This window comes from Patella vulgata, chromosome 6, assembly GCF_932274485.2.
Source record: "Patella vulgata chromosome 6, xgPatVulg1.2, whole genome shotgun sequence".
Taxonomy (NCBI): Eukaryota; Metazoa; Mollusca; class Gastropoda; family Patellidae; genus Patella; species Patella vulgata.
Genome location: NC_065884.2, coordinates 57,585,081 through 57,607,953, shown reverse-complemented (window position 1 = coordinate 57,607,953; position 22,873 = coordinate 57,585,081). Strand labels below are relative to the sequence as shown.

At 35.5% G+C, this 22,873-nt stretch overlaps 1 protein-coding gene across 1 annotated transcript in view; it reads right to left on the bottom strand.

Annotated features, from left to right (window-relative positions):
* LOC126825037 (NAD(+) hydrolase SARM1) overlaps positions 1-22,873 on the bottom strand; it is a 71,138-nt gene that overhangs the window by 47,944 nt on the left and 321 nt on the right. The window lies entirely within an intron of this gene.

The window sequence follows — 22,873 nt, the reverse complement described above, 5'->3', positions numbered from 1 at the left end:
AACCATAATCTCCTGGTTAGCGAACCTGTTAAATTCTGTTTTTCTGGTTTTAATTAGTGAAGTTACTCATAACAACTAATTTCCACTTACATTTGTTTGTTTTTCTCAGTTTGTCACCAGTTGAAAAGTAAATCCAATTAAATCTTAGAACTGGTTTTAATCAATGGGTCTAAATCTTTAAAAATAACAAGATGCTCAACTCACTATTTTCCACTGAAATGAGGGAAAGAGAGACAGAGAAAGAAATCGGGTTAAAAGTCCACTCGACACAAACTAGGTCATTTCGGAACTATCATATGGTTCAATTTTATTTCAATAATTCACTTGCGCGTAGGGGTCTTTAGCAGTGGGAGAAACTAAAGGACCCGGAGAAAACCCACAAGGTTGGACAGGCGACCCTACTCCTTGTCATGTACCATGCCAGTTGACTCATTAACAGACCTTATGATACAACGCGCATGTGCTAACCATACGGCCATCCAACCCCCCTCAAATAAAAGAGAGAGAGAGAGAGAGATGAGAGAGAGAGAGAGAGAGAGAGAGAGAGAGAGGGTTTAACATCCACTCAACACAAACTAGGTCATTTCGGGACTAACATATGTTTTAATTTTATTTCAATAATTCACTTGAGCGTAGGGATCTTTAGGAGTGGGAGGAAACTGGAGGACCCGGAGAAACCCCACAAGGTTGGACAGGCGACCCTACTCCTTGTCACGTACAACCGGGGAATCAAAACCACACCAGTTGACTCAATAACAGACCTTATGATACAGTGCGCATGTGCTAACCATTCGGCCATCCCTCAAATAAAAGACATTGTGCTATTAGAAGATAAAAACACACACAAGACAATGATTTATCCTACGAAGCCTTATGGTAGATGAGGTTAGATGAAAAATAATTCTTTTATTAAGCATAAATCTAAATGAGTTATTTGGTCGTGTGGACTTTCTTGACAACATCATTCATTTTTTCGGACATTTTCTTCTTTGATTTTCTTGAACAGTAAAAATAACTCCATAAAACAATAAACATCTATACGATTTTGACATGTTTTATTTATTTTTATTGGATGGTTGCAGCCACAGGCAATATGGAGGATAGCTGGACAAATTTCTACAAATTATTTGTCAAGACAGAATTTGTTCCTTCTGAATAATTTGATTTAATGCTGAAAGCAACCAACCAAACGTAGGAATTGCCTCTGTCCTCTGTAAGAAAACCAATAATATAACTGATCTTGAGACGATATTTTAAAATGTCAGCAGACAGAAATAGAAACATTTCATCTGGATAACTCAATTACTGAAAAAATCTTTATCTCGTAAATCAAACTCTCTGGATAAGTCCGATAAGTACGCCTGACTTACTTTGCAAAAATATGTCAAATCTTATAATTGCCTCATTGACTACACTATACCACTTATAACTAATATATACATAGGTATTTCACGTAGGGGAGCTACGGTGGCTCAGTGAGTAAGATGTTGGCTCGCTAACTTGAAGATCCCGTGTCCTAGCCTCGTGTGGGCTGAAAAAGTTCATCAGGATTTTCCAGCACAGTCCCCCTTGTCATTGACGCAAGACAGGGTCCTGGCAAGGGACAACTTACAGTCGTTTAGATGGGATCAAAAACAGAGATCCCATGTACACATTGGCATGCATGTAAAATAATCCAAGGCAGTTGGAATATGCTCACCTTCATTAGCCCAGTCCGAGCAGAAAAGTAGGACATTAAACCATTGGCATGCACGTAAAAGTCTTAATTAGCCCAGTCAGAGTAGAAAAGTGCAACATTAATCCTAATTTTATTTCAAATAGCTTACAGATACCATGTATCTGTTGTACTATGGTATTTAAATAAATATCCCAGTGATTCTGTTTATATGGCTGAAGTCCTCTTTCCTAACCCCAAACCATCGAGCCACCCATCTGCTTTCCTAGGTGCCTATTACTGTACTATGTTCTATAGTAATTTTTCAAAGTACATACGCTCTCCTGCATGCATCCTCACCATCTCTTCATCTTAAAAATTATTATAAACTAACTGTTTATCCCTCTAGTACTATTTTTATAGTACATGATTCTCCGGTTGTACGTGACAAGGAGTAGGGTCGCCTGTCCAACCTTGTGGGTTTTCTCCGGGTCCTCCGGTTTCCACCCACTGCTAAAGACCCCTACGCGCAAGCGAATTATTGAAATAAAATTAAACTATATGTTAGTCCCGAAATGACCTAGTTTGTGTCAAGTGCACGTTAAACCCCATTTCTCTCTCTCTCTCTCGCTTTATGAAATGATATGAAATGGGGTTTAACGTCCTACTGTTCTGCTCCTAACCTGGGCTAATGAAGACGGGCATACGCCATACAGTGTGCTATGAGGGAAATTTTGCCCAGGCAGCTGTGCTACGGCCTACTCTTAGCTAGACTAATGAAGACGGGCATACGCCATACAGTGTGCTATGAGGGAAATTTTGCCCAGGCAGCGGTGCTACGGCCTACTCTTATATCGAATTCCAACTGCCAGGGGATCTTTTACGTGCACGCCAATGTGTACACGGGACCTCGGTTTTTCGTCCCATCCAAACGACTAGACAGCTGTCCTTGTCAGGCCCTCCGTCCTGCATCACTGACAAGGGGAAACCACGCCGGAAAATCGGGATGAACTTTCTCGGCCAATGCAGGGATCGAACACCCGACCTCCAGGCTAGCGAGCCAGCGTCTTACGCACTTAGCCACGTGATCCCCTCTCGCTTTATAGTACATACCATATTTTCCTTTTCACCCTTGTCGTCTCCCGAAATCTTGTGGCTTTTAGTACCAATTTAAGTAATTAACAAATATTTGTTTCAACTCCCTGCTTTGTGACCCTAGCTTCTGTTATTATTTCTTGAAACACCTCACTCCCCCCTACTTTAAAGTATCCCTGCTATGACTGACAAAATTTGTATTAATATTTAACAAAGTCAGTAAGGTATCAATAAAATGGATGATAAAATTTGTGGAATGTCAAATGTTTGGAATCTCGGATGACTAGAATAATAAATAGAATATATTTTGTATATACAATTATAGCTCGGATCACCTTACTGTATAGATCTAAAACAGATAGTATCAAAGATGATTTGACACCCAAAACTGATTGGAGAACTTCTGGGATTTATTTCACGAATAGATAAATTATTACATTTATTGACACAAGGTCAGAAAATAAATAATCTGTCAGTAAATAAACCACATATTGAGATGATATAAATATGTAGAAGTTGGAATCATAAATACGGCAATTAAATGTTCTTCAGATTGACGTGGATGATTAGAATTCGTACAAACATGTATTGTAGGTGGATTGATATACTGATAGAAGAAATATACAGTTGATATTTCAAACATATATCTAGACCACTGGATATGAGTTCTAGGATTTTATTCATACAGATGTTTCTTTAGCTAAAAAACATATATATTCTTTGACTGGCATTTAGTAATTGAACATATTAACACAAGGTACAATTTTTATGGAAACACAATCACTGAGTTTAATACTAAGCAACGTTTCGACAAGGATACTCTCGTCTTTATCATTTGCTTGATAAAAACAAGAGTATCCTCGTCGAAACGTCCTTAGCATTAAACTCAGTAATTGTGTATCCATAAAATTGTACCTTGTGTTAAAAACCATATACTTCATGTAAAATACTTTTCTTTGACTTACAGCTAAAAAACATAGAAGTAATGTAAAATAATCTAGTTTATAATGACTAGCTATTTGATTTGGGGTCAAATAAAATTAATGATTTCATTGAATTTTACATTTTGATATGTTTTATAGGATGATGAACTACATCAGTAGTTTTAAAACCTGTCCTGCAAGATTGGTTGATCATAGAGCTAGCATTGACGACTTTGTTGCTAGTCGGGTTGTTATAAGACTGTCGAACAAGCCATCGTTTATGTTTTGAATTTAATTCCATCTCATTAAAATAAGATCTTTATTTCATTCCATACTTTCAATGATTCTCGGACAACACTCAATGTAGTGTAGTTGAAATGTAAAAAATATAAATCACAAAAATAAACAAGAAAATTATAAAACCACATTAATATTTATCAGTCTCATCGTTGAAACATTACATACACCTGGATATGTACTGGTACTTAAAAAGATATATTTAATATTTAATAATTTAAACTTATCAAAATTAAATTAAACCTTCCCTAATTTCTCTTAGCTTACACTAAATCTACTGTTAACAACATAAAACAAAAAAAATACATCTTACAAATCATAAAATTCAATTCATACTTTTTAGTTTGCTATCATCGTTAAGAATATTAATTTCAATTAGCTTAATTAGCTAAAATTCAAACCTATTAAGATTAGATGTTAACTTCCCTCATTTCTGTTAGCGTACAATAAGTGTAGTGTATATGTAAACATAAGATGCAGAAGTACAGTCTAATTAATAATTAGCCTAATATCTTTTAGTCTCTTATCACTGTTAAAACTTTAATAACATAATGTCGGTACTTAGAACCAATTAAATAAAGAGATGAAAAGACTACACCATAAATAACAGGAAGATGTAAAGTATATTGTAAAACGTGTTTAAGAGCATGTTTTCCCATCTGCTTCCTAGTGCATCCATGTTATAATATAAATAACCTGTAGACAACATGTGTGTAAGTTGTATATATATATATATACCAGTAGTTTTATATTTACACCTGTAATGTTTATTGATATTCATGTTTAAACCACAGGTTAGTCTGATAAATACACATCATATTTCCTGATTTCTAAAGTTACCTGGTGTATGCACTTTAATGTCCAACAAATACGACACATCCTCTGAAATTATTTTGACATGTATTATTCCTATATCTATGTTTTCACTGCCTGTAACTTATTACATGCAATGACTTATCAGAAATGTTGTTTCACCTGTTACATGTAACAAGGTATTACTGATGTTTCAAACACAATTATAACTCATTCAAGAATCATTAGATGACCTTTGACACTGTGTACAAATTCTGTCCAGACTATAACAGTTAGGACAATATTAGCTGGAATGATTGTGAATTGTGATTAAGAGTATAGCCATATTTTCCAATCATGCTTTTTTATTAAATCATCAAAAATCTAAGTGTTGAGTACAACCAGAAACCTTTCAATTCCTTTTATCTGCAATTCAATTTACTGTTCCACAATTCATCAAACAAAAGGATGTTGTGTCAAGAATACTGAATATGATCAACTGTTCTCTTGATATTTGGGAGACACAGTGATTCAGTGATTATGTCAATGGCACCCTAACATGGGATCCCAGATTGGGTCATGGTCAACTGTTCTCTTGGTATTTGGGAGACACAGTGATTCAGTGATTATGTCAATGGCACCCTAACATGGGATCCCAGATTGGGTCAAGGTGTTGGCCAAGAATGTTCTGGATTTTCAAGCCTGGTTTCCACTGTTACAGGATAGAGGGCTTGACAAAGAATATCATTGCATGGGATTAAAAACTGAGGATCTGTGTACATCATTGGCAGCACGCTAAAGATCCACATACCGTTGGAATGGGAAATGGGCTGTAGGGTTGTTGTCAGGGGAAAAATTTCATGTAATGCTCGCAGCATGGCATATGTTCATCTTTATTAGCCTGGTTCGTGCAGAAGAGCAAGACATTAAACCCCATTTCATTTCTTATCTTATAGTATTCAAATGATAGAAATAATGTTCTAATGACAATAGGGGGAGAAAGAGAAATGGCGTTTAACGTTCACTAGACACAAACTAGGTCATTTTAGGACTAACATATGGTTCAATTTTATTTCCATAATTTGCTTGTGCTTAGGGGTCTTTAGCAGTGGGGGGAAACCGGAGGACACTGAGAAAACCCACGAGGTTGGACATGTGACCCTACTCCTAGTCACATACAACCGGGGAAACAAAACCATGCCAGTTGACTCAATGACAAACCTTATGATACAATGCATATGTGCTAACCATTCAGCCACCCACCCCCGCTCCCCCCAAATGACAATCAGCACTCACAAAAACATTCCATTGCACTTACAGAACAGGTACTTACCAATAATTGAATGGAGATTCCTAATCACTGACCAATTAAATCTTGACCTATTAACTTAAACATGTTGTGTATGTGTAACATGTATTATGATACATGTAGTTATAACATTAATGTTAATCCTCTCACAAAATCATACAACCATGTTTACACATGAGCTGGAAAACTGATAAAATATTTAATCCTCTTTAAACGTCATCATCATATCTGCTAAAGACCTAAGTGAACCATATGTTAGTCCCTGTGTTAAGTGGACCTCTCTCTCTCTCCCTCTGTCTAAGCCATGAGATTATCTACTGTCATTCATTTTTTGTATCTTTTTTGATTAGAATTTAGATAATCAATCCAAGTACATTTTAGCATGGAGTAAGCTGTGAAAAATTAGCTACTTTCTGCAAAAATGAAAATAACGATCAGTCACTTTAAATAAAGTTGTTGCTTTCCATATCATATGTCATGAAAGATCACTTCTTGAGAGAAACTAGGAGATAATGAAATCTTATTATCGAATAGAGAAAAATGTCTTATTTCATTTACTTCCCTCCAGGCAGAAATCAACTTTTTTCATTGAAAGAATGTGTTCACATCACTAGAAGCAAGATAAGAATGGCACAAGTCCAATTTATATCAACACAGAATTCATGTATTTTATAAAAAAAAACATATTCAATGCTGACTGGTAATAGAATGAATGAATGGAAGAATAAATGAATGAATTATTTGAGAAAACAGTTACTGTAATAATAAATCGGTGTATTCAGTTGAATGAATGAATGAAAATACATTTTGTTCTGCTCCCGACACCGTAAGTGTAAGAACTTTTTTATATAAAATTCTGAGGAAAAAAGCATCAAAAGAGACTATTAGAATGAAATGTAACTAAGAGAGATCCACATCATGTCAGTTTAAAAAGAATATATTACAGATCCGAGCTAAAAACAAACATAATATTAATTTAACCCATTCAATCTGAACAGCTAGACCAATGTGTCGTTTGATCAGTTTCCTTTTGTCTAGTCTTTAAACTCTATTTTTGAGTATATTCTTACTTGTGTCTAGTCTTAAACTCTATATCTGAATATATTCTTACTATGTCTAGTCTTAAACTCTATTTTTCAGTATATTCTGACTAATGTCTAGTCTTAAACTCTATTTTTCAGTATATTCTGACTCGTGTCTAGTCTTAAACTCTATTTGTGAATATATTCTGACTCATGTCTAGTCTTAAATTCTATTTTTGAATATATTCTGACTTATGTCTAGTCTTAAGTTCTATGTTTGAATATATTCTGACTTATGTCTAATCTTTTACTCTAATTTTGAATATATTCTGACTTATGTCTAGTCTTAAACTCTTAAGTCGTTGTGTCCCTTGTGTACAGTAACAGAAATTGAAAATCATTGGTTTATTGCAGATGGTGTTCAACAAATAAGAGTTGTTTAAGAAAAGGGTTGTTGGACAAAACCAATGTTTATTGTATACAAACATTACAATGTGTTAGAAGACTCGAAGTGGTAAATATTTTCTCGATTAACACATTTTTTTCTTTCTATTTAATCTAGGTTTATTAACTCTTTTTAAAAAAATGACCTCCTTGAATGCTACACACATCATTTTCATTATATAATTGTTGCTCTTGGCATTAGTTAAAGCCATATACAGTGCACTCTGTCAAATACGACATCGTATGGGATCGTTACAATATGACGGATTACGCAGAGTGTCGGAATACCCAATTTTCTCAAAACCGGAAATATTGTAACTTCGAAAACCGGAAGTATTATTATAATGTAGCTTCGAACATAGAACTTCGAATCACCAGAATGTTATTCCCTTTAAAAATGATAAACCTTTCTGTACATTCAAAATTGTATTACATTAATTTATATTTCATTTAACATGCTTAGGCATTTTGAATAGGTCAAGTCTGTCGTTAATTTATCTTCTTCGCCGTCTTCAGTTGATCGAACTCTTGTCTTTGCTATCACGTGTTCCTTGATAATGGGCGTACTCGATTGTACGTTCCGGAATTGAATTCTCTCAATCCCAAAAATAGTGACAATTGGATGAAAATGGGTACACTCGGGCTACAACGCACGCGTCAACTGGATATATAAATATCTCATCCAACCATGCAACCGAAACCTGTTCGTCGTGTTTAATTACATCACAATTCTACTCACACCACCTCCGTCGTAGGGACTGACAGAACTGTGACGTTACTGAATTCCGCGTCACTCGATTGCAATTCACTCGATTGCAATTCTGTCAATTTGGGACGTTCCGAACTGTGAATCGAGCATCCCCAGGTCGTCGTCACATGGTTCGAAGAAATCCGTAGAGTGACCAAACTTATAGGTTATTCAGGTTCAATCGGCATGCGCAACGAATGTTTCCAACAGGTGCTATGAATATTTTTACGACTGAATTCGGGGGAAAACTCGTGGATAATCTTGAGTATTTGTCACAACTGTCGTACAAGAGATTAAACTTTATCAAAGTAATCAACAAAGACCCACGGTAGCGAGTTTTAATCTAACAGATAATTGATTGATGATTGCTTGTTAATATTTTGTGGCTTCACACCCATCCAGTTTTAATCTCACGGATAATTGATCGGTAAGTGTTTGCTTCACACCCAACGATTGAAGGCCGGATTATACGGTGTCGATTCAATGGAAATCGTATGACGGGGCGGCTGATTGATGTCGTAATCCGGAACGTACAGAGGTCGAATTACCCAGAGATTTTTTGGCTGAAGTAATAAGGAAATAAATCGGGACATGAAAATGGTGTCGGATGTGACAGAGTGCCCGGAATGATCAGAGGTCGGATGTGACAGAGTGCACTGTATTTAGTAGATTCAGTATTTCTTTGAGATTAAAACGAAATGGGGTTTAGCGTCCTACATTTCTGCACCAACTGGGTTAATAAAGACTGGACCACGCCGTGCAGTGTGGTATGAGGGAAATTTTGTTGTTTATTGCCAGCAATGTCTATGTTCAGTTTGTTTGTTTTGTCCGCAAGTTTGTTTTATGGGTTTTGGTTGTGTGTAGTGCAGTCCTCTCGCACTTTGTATAGTAAAGATTTTGTTTTTCCATTCGATAGAGGAGCCTTTTTTTAAGACATGAAATTAATGGATATACTGAAATGGTTAGATCTATTTCACATGGCCACCTGCAGATTTGGTCATTGGTCACGAGATGTAAACAGAGCTAGTGCAAACCCTAACCCAAGACATAACCCTAAGCCTTACCCTAACCCTAACCCACAATCCTTGGCAACAATCACATGCTATAACCCTGTTTACATCTCGTGACCTTGGGGAAACCTGCAGGTGGACAAGTGAAATAGATCTAAATGTACTGAAATACCTCAACTCCATCTTGGGATCTGCTCTTCACAGTAAGAATTTCTTCTAGACAATGGTAACAATCTAAATATGATTGGCTCCGATGACCTTTAAGAGTTGTTCCAAATTTTGATTAATCGTGATCAATGTGTTTATCATAAGTTAATGCATCTCAGGTATGTCACACCTATGACATTAATAAAGTAAAAGTAGAGTGAATACAGGTTAAGGTAAATGTTGTCAGAATATCAAGGTAACGCTATATTACATGTGGGGAAAAGGTGAGGTAAGCTGCCAACATCAACAAAAACATCAACTAGTCAGGTAAGTGATACAAACTGGGTGAACAGAAGGTTTACCCATATTCAATTTATGTATAGTATAAGATACAGAAAAACATAGAATTGTTTACTGTAGTAGTACCTTGAATGAAATGGAATTTACTTAGGTTATTTTGAGACTAACATCAAACCTAGATATATGGCACATGTCACAGACAATGTCAGGCAGCACGGGCCCCTTTAAAGTAAGAACCTCCTTACTCACTGCATCAATGTGGCTCCCTTTGAAATAAGAACATATTGATGGCTCTGGTTATTTTCATTCTCATAGTAAGTTTTTCATGGCTACTGAACTAATTTTGAGCATTCTCTATTTCATGTCAATTAAACCTTATCATAACCAACAGTTCATCTTTTTATCTACCATGCAGTAATAATAAAAATTCCATCTACTATTCAAAAATAAATAAACCAATCGCAATCTGAAAATACTCTTCAAATAATCTAACTACCATGTTCATCACTTGAATGGAGGGGGGGTGGATGGCCAAATTGTTAACATGTGCACTCTGTATTGATCATAAGGTCTGTCATTGAGTCAACTGGCGTGGTTTCGATTCCCTGGTTGTAAGTGACAAGGAATAGGGTCGCCTGTCCAACCTTGTGGGTTTCCTCCCACTGCTAAAGATCCCTACGTGCAAGCAAATTATTGAAATAAAATTGAACCATTTGTTAGTATCGAAATGACCTAGTTTGTGTCGAGTGGACGTTAAACCCCATTTCTCTCTCTCTCTCTCTCTCTCTCTCTCTCTCTCTCTCATCACTTGAATACCAGTCGAAAAATAGATAAGAATACTCGAATAAAAGTCATTTGATGTTCCCACTATTTATTTTCATGCAAACATTGATGAATCACCTTAGACTTGACATAACAGATTACAGCTTAATAAAACTATACAATCTGCTCATAGTTTATATCTGTATTTCAGTCAAAAATACAAAAAATACAACAGAGGTGACCAAAAATAACTTACACATTGACAGAAAATACCATCAATATTTAATCTGAAGATTGATAAATGGCATAAAAATCTACGAAAATCCAAATATAGTATAGTTCCCATCTGGTTTACAATGCCTAAGATTTGTCATGTTGTCCATATGTTTTACTTGTGGGTTTAAAGCTAATTATTGTTGTGTGTGGTGTGGTCCTACTGTAGCTATGAACTTCTCATATTGCCAAATCAATGGGATCAGTATCAGGGGTTCTAGAAAGAGTAAGCATACCCCTCAGTTCTTGATGCATGGCATTCATTCATCACAAATTAAATCTTTATCAGCTATATTTTGGACTTACACTAAAACAATCACTACATAGGAAGTGTCATCAGTGGTTGTAGAAACTGTACGTACACCCCTTCTTGGTGCATGGCATTCATCACTATAATTAAAGCTATTCCGCTTGTGTGTGACAAGGAGTAGGGTTGCCTGTCCATCCTCATGGGTTTTCTTCAGGCCCTATGGTTTCCACCCACAGCTTAAGGCCCCTACACACAAGCAAATTATTAAAATAAAATTGAACCATATTATGTTAGTTACGAAATGACCTAATTTGTGTCGATTGAACTTAACCCCATTTCTCTCACTTTATCTGCTATATTTTGGATTTAAAGATAGGTTCTCAGAAAAGTATTTATCGGGTGATTATTTCCAATAAAAGTATGGCAATTTTGGTATACATGGAAAGTAGAGATATCCAATCTTACTAGAAAAATACTGGATTCCCTGAAAAACACTTATGGAGCGTATACAGGACAAAAATGTCAGGGTTCCCCTAATCGACAGCCCAACGATTAGGAATATCTGCACACGTGATGTCAAAGGTTGCACGCGGAGATTGAGCGCTTGATGTACATGTTGATAAACTTTATAAAGAGTTAGACGTACAACACTTTCTGAGATAAAAATCACGGAAAAAGACGCGGGCAGTGGATAATCCGAGAATTTAATTAGGATTTGATATTTGTAATAAATAGTCAGCAATTAAAGACAACATTGTCTTGTGTATGCAATGAATTCTCCTCTTTTTATCGTTTTTTTATAGCAAGGGTATTCCTTGACAATTACAATGTTTTGAGAAGGAATTGAAGAAAATTTATGATAAATTAATTAGTTTGAATATGTTTTTAGGCCAAATATATCATCAAATCACCCAGTTTGTACGCAGGAATGTATCTTTAAAACCAAAACGTTTGACCAATTTTGGCCCTGCAGTTGTGACCTTTATAAACTATTAGCCTAAACGAGAACCAATCCACTGTTATAAACTTGTAAAAAATCGAACAACCTGCTGGGATCTGAATGTCAGAATCAACAGCTTCCTATTGATCATATATCTTTCAACTCATGGCCAGGAATATCCCCGTCACTAACAAATTATTTATCTTGCAATCAACAACTCTTTACCAATTCACATAACAATTTCATTCAATAATTCAAAGGTCAACCATTTCTTGCGACATTTACATTAAATACAGAAAAATTCAGCCATTTTACAATACAGTGCACATAAACCTGCAGCCGAGCTGTTGCAGCTGGCCCATAAAATAAATAAAGTGAATTGTTTTTCTGTTTGTGACGTTTAATCACTAAAAATTATGATTTAATTCTTAAAATTACATTAAAGATACATTACGTAATATTTAGTCCAAAATAGATAATGTAAAATGAATAATTTGAATATTTCATTCAAATTGCTCTATTGCGAGCGAAGATATTAGCCTTTGAAGGTTTGACAAGATGTGTGGAATAATTTCAACCATTGTACTGGTTGTTCGAAGCTAAGTCTCTCTCCTCCATTTTTAGCTTAAATCAAAATATGTGTGAACTGTTCTAATCTATTTAATATCTGAAAAATCTGATGCCATCGAGAGTTGATTATGGCCTGGATAATACATTCCAGGCCTAAAGAAAGACCTGCAATAGGCAGATTTAGCTCTTGCATAATGTATGTTTAATGTTAGGAGGCTCAAGATCTGTCACTGCCTGCCATGTGTGTGTACGCACTCATAATTAGACACTTAAGGTTGTATTATGTATTTTTTTTATAAATCTATTTTCAGCTTCAAATAAGATATCTTCTGACATAATACTATTGTTAAAGGCAAAAGTACGACTCCCAGGAAATTTTCATCAATATATTTAAAACAGAATAGTTGCAGCTCTGAAATTACCTCATGTATGTACGCACTAACCTTCTTATTAATTAATACATGAATCGATCACCGTATGTGTGGTCCTAGTTGAATAATTATTTTCATGGAAGTATTTTATCTGTGCTGCGTGCATCATGGGGAGATGAAGTACTAATGATAAAATTCTTTTGGGTTTTTTTTTTTATCAGCTGATGAATGGTTGTATAAATTATTTACAATGCATGGCTTATAAATGTATTTATACACATAGAATTATTCTTGTTGCACATATAATACAAACATCACAAACATCCATGCTATACACTGGGAGATAACTGGTGCATTATGTTTTGCTTTATCTAGCTAGAAGATAATATATACATGTCACTTCCTTTATAAATGTGTGTATTTGTCTTCTAACTCTGATTGTCTAATGGAAATGTGAAAAAATTGTAATTTTATATTTTTCAGTTCAAATTTAAAATGTGACATAATATGAAGATCTCCTATAATTGTTTTTTTTTTTTTTTTTGCTTTGTTCTAATAAAAAATAATTTTTATTTGTAATAAACTGGGCTAAAGTTAAAACTGACATAAATATTTTGGTACATTCAAAGTATTTATATTGAATTCACCTAAATTGTATGTGAAGTTAAAGGAGCTAAATCGCTAACATTTGGGACCTAGAAATTCACAAAAGTGGGTCGCAACGCATATAATACTGTAATATGAATGTATATAAACTGATTTACATATAATGGTTTCCGTTTTTACTCCAATTTCAAATCAGTTATGTTCGGCGAAATAAGTCAGCAATCTCAATCGAGTGCAAATTTCTAGCGTCTAGTTATTCTAGTCTACATAACTCCATTTGATTTGGTGCAATGTGTCTAGCCTCGTCCCTCGAGTCTCTCAATACAACTGGGGCTGAAGCGCATTATGGTACACGATTCGTGTACCAATGTTAAAAAAATTATTTTATCTTAAATATCGGATATCAGAAGCTCATCTTTTCCCGGTAAGTTTACATCATCAATGTTGATTTAAATTGACCAATAATTCGTGTTTTCGATGTCGAAGATTTTGGAGGATTTTGAGTACGGACTTAGGTCCTTTAATTAATACACACTTGTTGTAAGCCTTACTTGTGTATTATACAGCATGTGTTATTTATGTATATTCATGGAATTCTTTGGGGATTCACTTTTATTCCACAGTAGGCCGATGTATATTTACTTTTCATATAGAAATACACTTGTATTCCACATTAAGACAATGTAATATTCTTTTTATTAATTATTTCAATAAAGGCTATGAAACATTGTATGCAGCAAGTCATAGAACGTATATGGTTTATTGAATTATTAATACATAATGCATTGTAGAATATTCATGGATAATGAGTGGGCTTTATTGATATTATCTTATTTTGTTCATCTCTCCCAAAACTTAAATAAAATTCACAAACTAGTATCATACTTTTTATATTATTGTAATTAGGGACATTATTTTTTAAATTAAAATAGGCTACACAGAAAATCAGGGGAAAAATGTATGATAGTAAAAATCTTTTTTTTTCCCTTTTCATTAACAAATCAGTTATCATGTGCCCCCCAAAATTTTGGGAATCATTTGTGCAGATAATACAACATACAGTACACATAATAAAAATCTAATAAGAATACATAAAATGAAAATTAAAGTGGAATTATCACCAAGAAAATAACTCTAATTAAATTTTGAAAAATTTATCTAATAAAATAACCTTATAGGGCTTATATACAAGAATAATTACCATAAGTTCAAGAACTGTCCTACTTACACTGGAGTATTTTACACAAGCACATTTTAAACTCCCTTAAAACCACTAACAAATGTGTGTATAAGTTGTAGGCTAAACACTGGCAGTTATTTAGCATCTTCATCTCAGTGATTGTTGGACAGATTTCTTGCAAGTGTTGCATATAATGAAATTTGAACATCAATGCTGTGATATCACATTGGGAAATTATTTTTTGGTAAACATTGAAGACCTTTATGCATTTATTGTTGTATAGCCATATATTATTATTGTGGTCTGTATCCTGCTACTAAGGATACATGATTTATCTCCCTTACATATTGCCTGTTGTAAGACTGGATAACTTGTATGTTTAGGAGTGAGCTCCCCTGAGGGAAAGTGAATAAACATGTGCCTAGTAAAGAAGTCTTTTGTTTCTATAATTGTGTTCCAATGAAAATATATGAATACGTGTGGGTTTGACAATACACAACATGGTGGAGATGCCAAAAAGTTCCCCAACATAAGTATTTGACGCTGATTTTTATTGGATGGCTGATTTTCACTCCGATTTTCATGGATTGAATTGAGATTAATTGTGTTCCATTAGGTACCAGTGATTTCTGTGTGAGAAATGTCAGACTTTCAAACTACTAATTAGTGGTTGAGACTATTTCGAAGATCAACTTGAAAACTTAGTAACTACAATAGTTTACTCTAGCTAACATTAGCTGATTGGATTTTATTATTACTTGTGATTTGTCGCAGCATTATTCTTAGTATAGTATGCCTACTATAGCCACCATAGATAGGTCTAACCTACAGTAGAGTGGAGTAACATTTTAAATGTAGTGCAGTGGCCTTTTATTTCAACTTGTGTTGATCTCCTGTATACAGCAACTCGATCATAACCATTAATACAGATAATCTGATTGAGTGATTAGCTAAGTTTTTCAACATTGCTTGTAACTGAATTGTTTAACTTTGACAGTCCTCCATTGGATATGTGTTTGACCGTTTTAAGCAGTGTGTAAAGGACTTGTGGAAGCCGTCCATTTCAAAGAACAGTTCCAATTGTTTTTTTTACCAGCCAGGACATTCATTGCAATTTCACTGTAACCTACATGTGATTACAGACTTTAAAATTTGTTCTTTTGTAAATTCTAGCTAAATAACAAATATTATATATATAATAGACAGTTTTGTATTGTTTTCATTTGAACTATTAATTGGGTTCCTCGATTTATTTCATCTATGACATTTACAAACCTAATAATTAGTAATATTGTCAGATAATTTTTATATCAAGTGTAACACTTTTGATAGGTCATTTTTTTGGATTTTCATTCTAGTAATTCCATTTTTGTGAAACTGTTAAAGTTTCTAAATATATATACATGTAATTGGTAAATACTGTTACTATTACTATTTAAATCACATGATTAATCATTTTTTTGCCTTTCAGCTTCCTACCATCCTTTTGACGTTGATCAATTTACGTAAACTTTAGTTAGTTATTCATTATGGAGAAAATGATCGATCGATTCGATGGCAATATTATTGATAGGGACAATGCTAGGGCCCACACGTTAAGCTTTGAGGACTATCTATATCAAACGGACATATCGCCCGAGGATGGAGATTTGGAACATGTAGTTCGCCTTTTTAAACAGTCACTGAAGGGTTCTGCTCGGTTATGGGTTGAAAACCGTGATTTCGATTCATATGCTAGTCTAAAAGAACAGTTTATCAATAAGTTTTCTCCTACCAAGACTACTCTGGGTTTGTTTTCGCAATATTCTAGCTTACAGTATGACTGTTCTCTTTCTCCAATTGATAATCTAGAGAGGATTACAAAACTAGCTTCACAGTTGGATTATAATGCTTCTCAAATCCGAGATAAGTTTATATCAGTTCTACCTAATAATTGTAAGCAGTCAGTCATCATGGTCAGTTCTGATGACACACCAGTAGAGATCCTTGCTGCTAAGGCCCAGCGATACTTTGATGTCAGTTCCAGTGTTCCCTCTTCAACAGTGAAAGAAGTATCCTTCAGTATGTCTGAATTACAGGATGAGGTCTCAAATTTAACATTGGATTTGAGTACTCCTTCCCCATACACCGATAGTTCTGTCAGGAAGGTCCAGTCAGACCGTCGACTATATATATCCCCATTAACAGATAGAAACGTTTCTCAATCTAGGTCTCATCGCTCTCAATCACCACATAATTCTCGTTCATTTTATAGGACTCAATCACCTCTTAGGGATCACTCTACTTTCCGCAATAGATCACCGTATCCTTATAATTCTCAATCTAGGTTTCATCGCTCTCAATCACCACATAATTCTCGTTCATTTTATAGGACTCAATCACCTCTTAGGGATCAATCTACTTTCCGCAATAGATCACCGTATCCTTATAATTCTCGTTCATCATATAGAACACAATTTCCTTCTAAGCATCGGTCTGAAACTCAATCTCCTCATCCATCCAGACCACGTGTCATATTTTGTGATTATTGTCTTTATCCTGGCCATACTTGGCAGTTTTGTTACGTTCGTCAAGAGCATCTTTCTCATCGACAGTTGTCACAGAATGAGCCTACCCATCCAAATGGTCCTACCATATCTCGTCAGGATTTTTGAATTCGGGAACATTTGATAATCATGCTCCACAAATGTTCCCCAATTCCAATTTTGTAACAAAAGCCATTTCTGCAAATGCGGACCAAGACGTTATTGTTCAGTTAAATCGTTCTAACTTTTGTAAAGGTGTTTTACCTGATAAGAAATCAGTTATTATTTTGTTTGACAGTGGTGCATCCAAGTCTTTAGTATCACAGTCTGTTATTAACTCATCTTCATATCTGTCAAGTCTTTCTGTACATACGTTGGAAAATAGTTTAAATTTTCGTATGGGTAATGGTCAAATATTGACTTGCTTTTCGTTCATGATGGTTAAAATTTTTATACAAGGCTCTTGTTTTAATGTTAAAGTTCATATTGCCCCACATTTAGTTGGTATTGATTTAATCTTTGGTCAAGAAACCCTGTCAGAGTTAAAAGGGTCTTTACAATTTGATACAAATCAATTTCATTGCAAGTCTAAGGAAGTATCATTTACTCCGACCCACAGTGTTTATATTCGCCCTGGCCATACACGTTATGTAACCTTATATGGTAACGTGCCATCTATATACCGGAATCGTGAAGTTCTTCTTAAGAAAGTGTCAAAGGCACCATCTTCCTCGTTTATATTAGCAACATTGCAACGCAATAAAACCATCGTACCTATATCTAATCCCGGTAAGAAGACTCTTCATCTTAGACCTTCTCATCATTTATTTTATTTTAACACTGACAATCTCTTTTTATGTGATTCATCAGATTTTGTGCACCATTCACAACAAATTTCTCATCATTCTCAGAGTACTCTTTCACCTCATAAACCTGAGTTAGAGATTCTTAAGCAGACTATCAATTTGTCTGACGGTTGTATCTTGTCGCCTACTCAGAGAGAGGAGTTTCTGGAGCTTCTAACTAAACATAAGGATGCCTTTAGTTTGTACGGCGAGATAGGTCACTGTCCAAATTTAGAAGTAGATATAGAAGTCACTGATTCGCGTCCATTTTATATTCGTCCATATCACACAAATGAAAGCGATAAACAAGTTATTGATGCAGAACTTGAAAAATTAGTCAAGCAAGGTATTATAGCCGAGGGTCATCAATCTTATACCTCTCCGATATTGGTATTGCCCAAGAAAGGCAGCACTGAGAAACGCGTTGTCGTCGATTTTCGTCATTTAAACAACCGCATTAAAAGGTATAATCATCCCTTCCCTTTACTGGCTTCAACATTACAGCGGATAGGTAATGCCTCTCCCAAAGTTCTCAGTTGTTTGGATTTAAAATCTGCCTTTTTCTCTTTGCCCCTTGCCCCTCATGCCCAACAATATACTGGAATCTCATCATATCATGGCGGTCGACATTTCTATTTTAAAAGGCTAACCCAGGGCCTAAGTGTCTCGCCTGCCATTTTCCAGACAAAAATGGATAAAATCCTATCTGAAGTTCCTGACAGCCGCCATTACTGCATTGCACACCATGATGATATTATTATCTTTAGTAAAGATGCCCAGGATCATAGTAAGCATCTTCAGTCAGTCTTCAAAGCCCTGATAGATAATGGTTTAAAGATTTCCCCTGGTAAATGCTCATTCTTCAGGCGTGAGGTCGTCTATATGGGCCACGTCATAAAGGTAAATGATGATGGACTTGTAATTCTGAAGGCTTTAGCAGATCGTTGTCAGTCTATTCAGCATCTCATCCGTCCTAAGTCCAGTAAAGAGGTACGTCGATTCATAGGAGCTGTAAACTACGTATCCAATTTTCTTCCTAGATTACAAGAAGTAATGCAACCTCTCCATAGCATTTCATCAAAAAAGTCCAAGTTTGCATGGTCCAATGTACATGAAGAGGCCTTTCAGAAAGTTAAATCTCTGTTAACTACACCACCAGTCTTGTATCTTCCAACGGCAACAGGTCATCTTACTCTCTATAGCGATACAAGCCGTTCTGCAACTGGCTCATATTTGACACAAGTCATTAATGGCAAGGAAAGGATCTTAGGTTATTACTCAAAGAAATTACCTCCAGCATGTGCCAATTACAGTGTCACTGAACTAGAAATGTTTGGTTTGCTAATAAACATCACCCATTTTCAGTACCTTCTCCAAGGAGTAGAATTCACTGCTGTCGTGGATCATTCTGCCATTGTACACATTCTCAGTTCTAAGAAAGAACCTTGTACTCAACGCCTTAAGAGGATTATCATCAAGCTTTCGCAATATTCCTTCCAAACATGTTATAAAAAAGGTACAGAGATGGTATTAGCTGATTTTTTGTCCAGGAGCTCCACTGATACTCATGATTGTGAAATTGATCAAGTGGTCCCCACAGCCTTTGCCTTTTCAGACTTTGCTTTTCCCATTCTCTCGCCAGTTAATCGACCTGTTACTCGTCGATATGCAAAGGAACAACAAATACCTATCCCAGATCTGTTTCCCAAATCTAAAGCTTCCTCAACTGTTTGCATACCATCTTCAGTATCTCAAGAAGATATACCTCCAACCACTCCTACGTCTGATTTCAACCCAGATTCAGAATCATTTGATAACCAGTCTCAGGCACAGATCCCACATAAGAATGTTTCCAACCAGGTTATCAACCCCGCTAAACCATCAAAGCCCCCTTCTTCGACTAACGTGCCCACTCACCAAAATACAACCTATTTGGGTAAACACAGACCAGTAGTATCCACAACAGAAACTCGTCCCGAGGAGCGTCTTGTTGACAAACCTGAGGATGGAATCGATGATTCAATTCCGATAGACTTGTGTATTCCTCCCAAACCCCTACTTCACAATTGTGAAAAGGTTGTTTCTTCTCATTTTCCAAAGCAAGCTGAACTGACCAAACTCTATAATGTTATTAAGCGTAAGATAATCAGAGATTACAACTTACCTTTTGATCAGAATAAACTTCGCTTAGAACAGGAAACATCTCCTTATTTCAAACAAGTTTATGACTATCTGGCACATGATATCTTGCCTAGCAATCGTAAAGCTGCTAAACGTTTAAAACTACAGTCAGAGGAGTATATTTTAGCAGAACAGCTTTTATTTCGCCTCCTGGTACATGATGATGATCGCTTTACTCTTCAGTTAGCCGTTCCGGAATCAATGTGTAATGGCTTAATCCATCAGTATCATGATAGCCAGTTATGCAATCATCAAGGTGTTGTTCGTACCTATTTAACCCTACGGAAGTTATTCTATTTTCCAAACATGTTTCAGCGAATTACACAGTATGTCAATACATGTTCAACCTGCCAACAATTCAAGCCCAAAACTGATACAGCCAGAGTTTTTCATCCTCGAATCCCTGAGGAATATAATGTTTTCAGCAAATTAAGCATTGATTTTAAGTCTATGCCCACATCAGTTTCTGGTTTCAAACATCTTCTTGTTGTATGCGATGAGATAACACGTTTTGTTATTTGTGTTCCTACAAAGTCTGTCGATGCAGAAACAGTTTGCGAAGCTTTAATTCAGAAGGTTGTTTGCCTATTTGGTCCTCCATCAGTTATCATATCTGATGCTGCTTCAAGTTTCACTGGAAAACTAGTGTCTTCACTCTGCACAGCCCTTGGTATTAGTCAGAAAGTGATTAGTGTTGCCAATCATGGTAGCCTTCTAGTCGAACGACACATCAGGTCAATTTCAGACTTCTTAAAGGTCAACTTAAATCAATATGGAACCGATTGGGTCAGATACGTGTCTACGTGCTGCTATGCATACAACTCCTTTTCTTCATCACGATTAGGTAGTTTTTGTCCTTACGAATTAGTGTTTGGTCGTAAACCGAAAAATCTTACTCATCTCAATTGGCAATTTGATGGCATTTGTCGCTCCTATTCGGATTATATTTCCCAATTGAAGGACAGATTTGATCATATGTCGAAGACCATAATGGATCTCCAGAAACGTCAGCAGGAATCACAAAACATAAGTGTTGCTCATAATCTGAGTAAGAATCCTGTTTACGGATTGGGTCAGCTGGTTTATGTTCTCAAGCCTTCGTCTTCCAGCTTAACCTCAAATTCACGAAAAATCAAGGCCGATTGGTGTGGTCCTTTGGTTGTCCATCAGGTACTCGATCGAACCCATTACGTTCTTGCCACATTGGATGGCAGGGTGCTTCCGGATGTCTATTCTATTAATAGACTAAAGCCATGTTTTGTACGGTCGCCTAATTTTCAAACTAAAATTACCCATATTGATCAACTGCAAAAGGAGCTGGGTAATGTTCCAGCCAATAATGCTCATACCCTTACTGAAATTAATCCTTTATGTTTAATTACTGATGAGAATGATATTGTACTACATTCATTCAATGAGACTGTAATCCCTTATAATAGGATCACAAAACCAGTTAATTTACACCAGTATGTACATAATAGTGGTGATAACCATCATCTTGCTACTGTTGGGACTTTGTCTAATTATCAGTTCACTAAACAATGTCACGTTTTACAAAATGTTTCTAATGTGTCTACCATGGAGTTAAAGAAAGCACGGTTCAAGTGTGGTTCCCTACAAGTTTTAGTTACCATACCGCATACCGAGGCAAGTCATAAGTCTTCTTGGATCCCTGTAAATTCTTGCCCTACATTATTTGCCATTGTCAATAACCTTGTTCATGATAATAAGCTCCAAGTTACAGGTAGCATTAGTAAATATCGATTGATTAACATGTAATACTGTTATTGTAGTGTTCATTCAGAAACCCAGCTGTATATCAACCTAAACACTGTAGATATCTACAACATGTGTTTTAGTACACTAATGGGGTTCGGAGCATTGTGAATGTTCACTTTAATAGCTTCCATATCGTATATGTAAATATATTGTTTGAGTTATAATATGTACCATAGTTTTAGTTTTGCTTTTCTTAAAATCATAGTTTAATCATAGTTCACAGTTTGTCCAACCAGTTGTACTTTGACTTCAAAAACTGCGTTTTTGATTTCAGTCGGGGGGATGTTGTATAGCCATATATTATTATTGTGGTCTGTATCCTGCTACTAAGGATACATGATTTATCTCCCTTACATATTGCCTGTTGTAAGACTGGATAACTTGTATGTTTAGGAGTGAGCTCCCCTGAGGGAAAGTGAATAAACATGTGCCTAGTAAAGAAGTCTTTTGTTTCTATAATTGTGTTCCAATGAAAATATATGAATACGTGTGGGTTTGACAATACACAACATTATGTATCCCTCTTTATCTTCATTTTTCTAAAATTTATCCAAACCTAAACAAGCTTTTAACTCACACATAAAATAATCATTTGACAATTTACAAAGTGGAAGAGATTTAGTTTTATTTGGGTTTAATGACAATTAAAAACCTATTAGATCTGGTAACTAAAAACTGTTTGTGGTACCTAATCTACATGTATTATTCTGTTGTTGTTTTTAATTTCTGATTCAATAAATTATTTCCAAAAAAAACAAGAAAATAAATAAGTTGTCAATTAGGCTTATATTGGGTAAATAAATACACGTGCTAATTTGGACATCAAAGACCGTCGATTTAACTCACACCA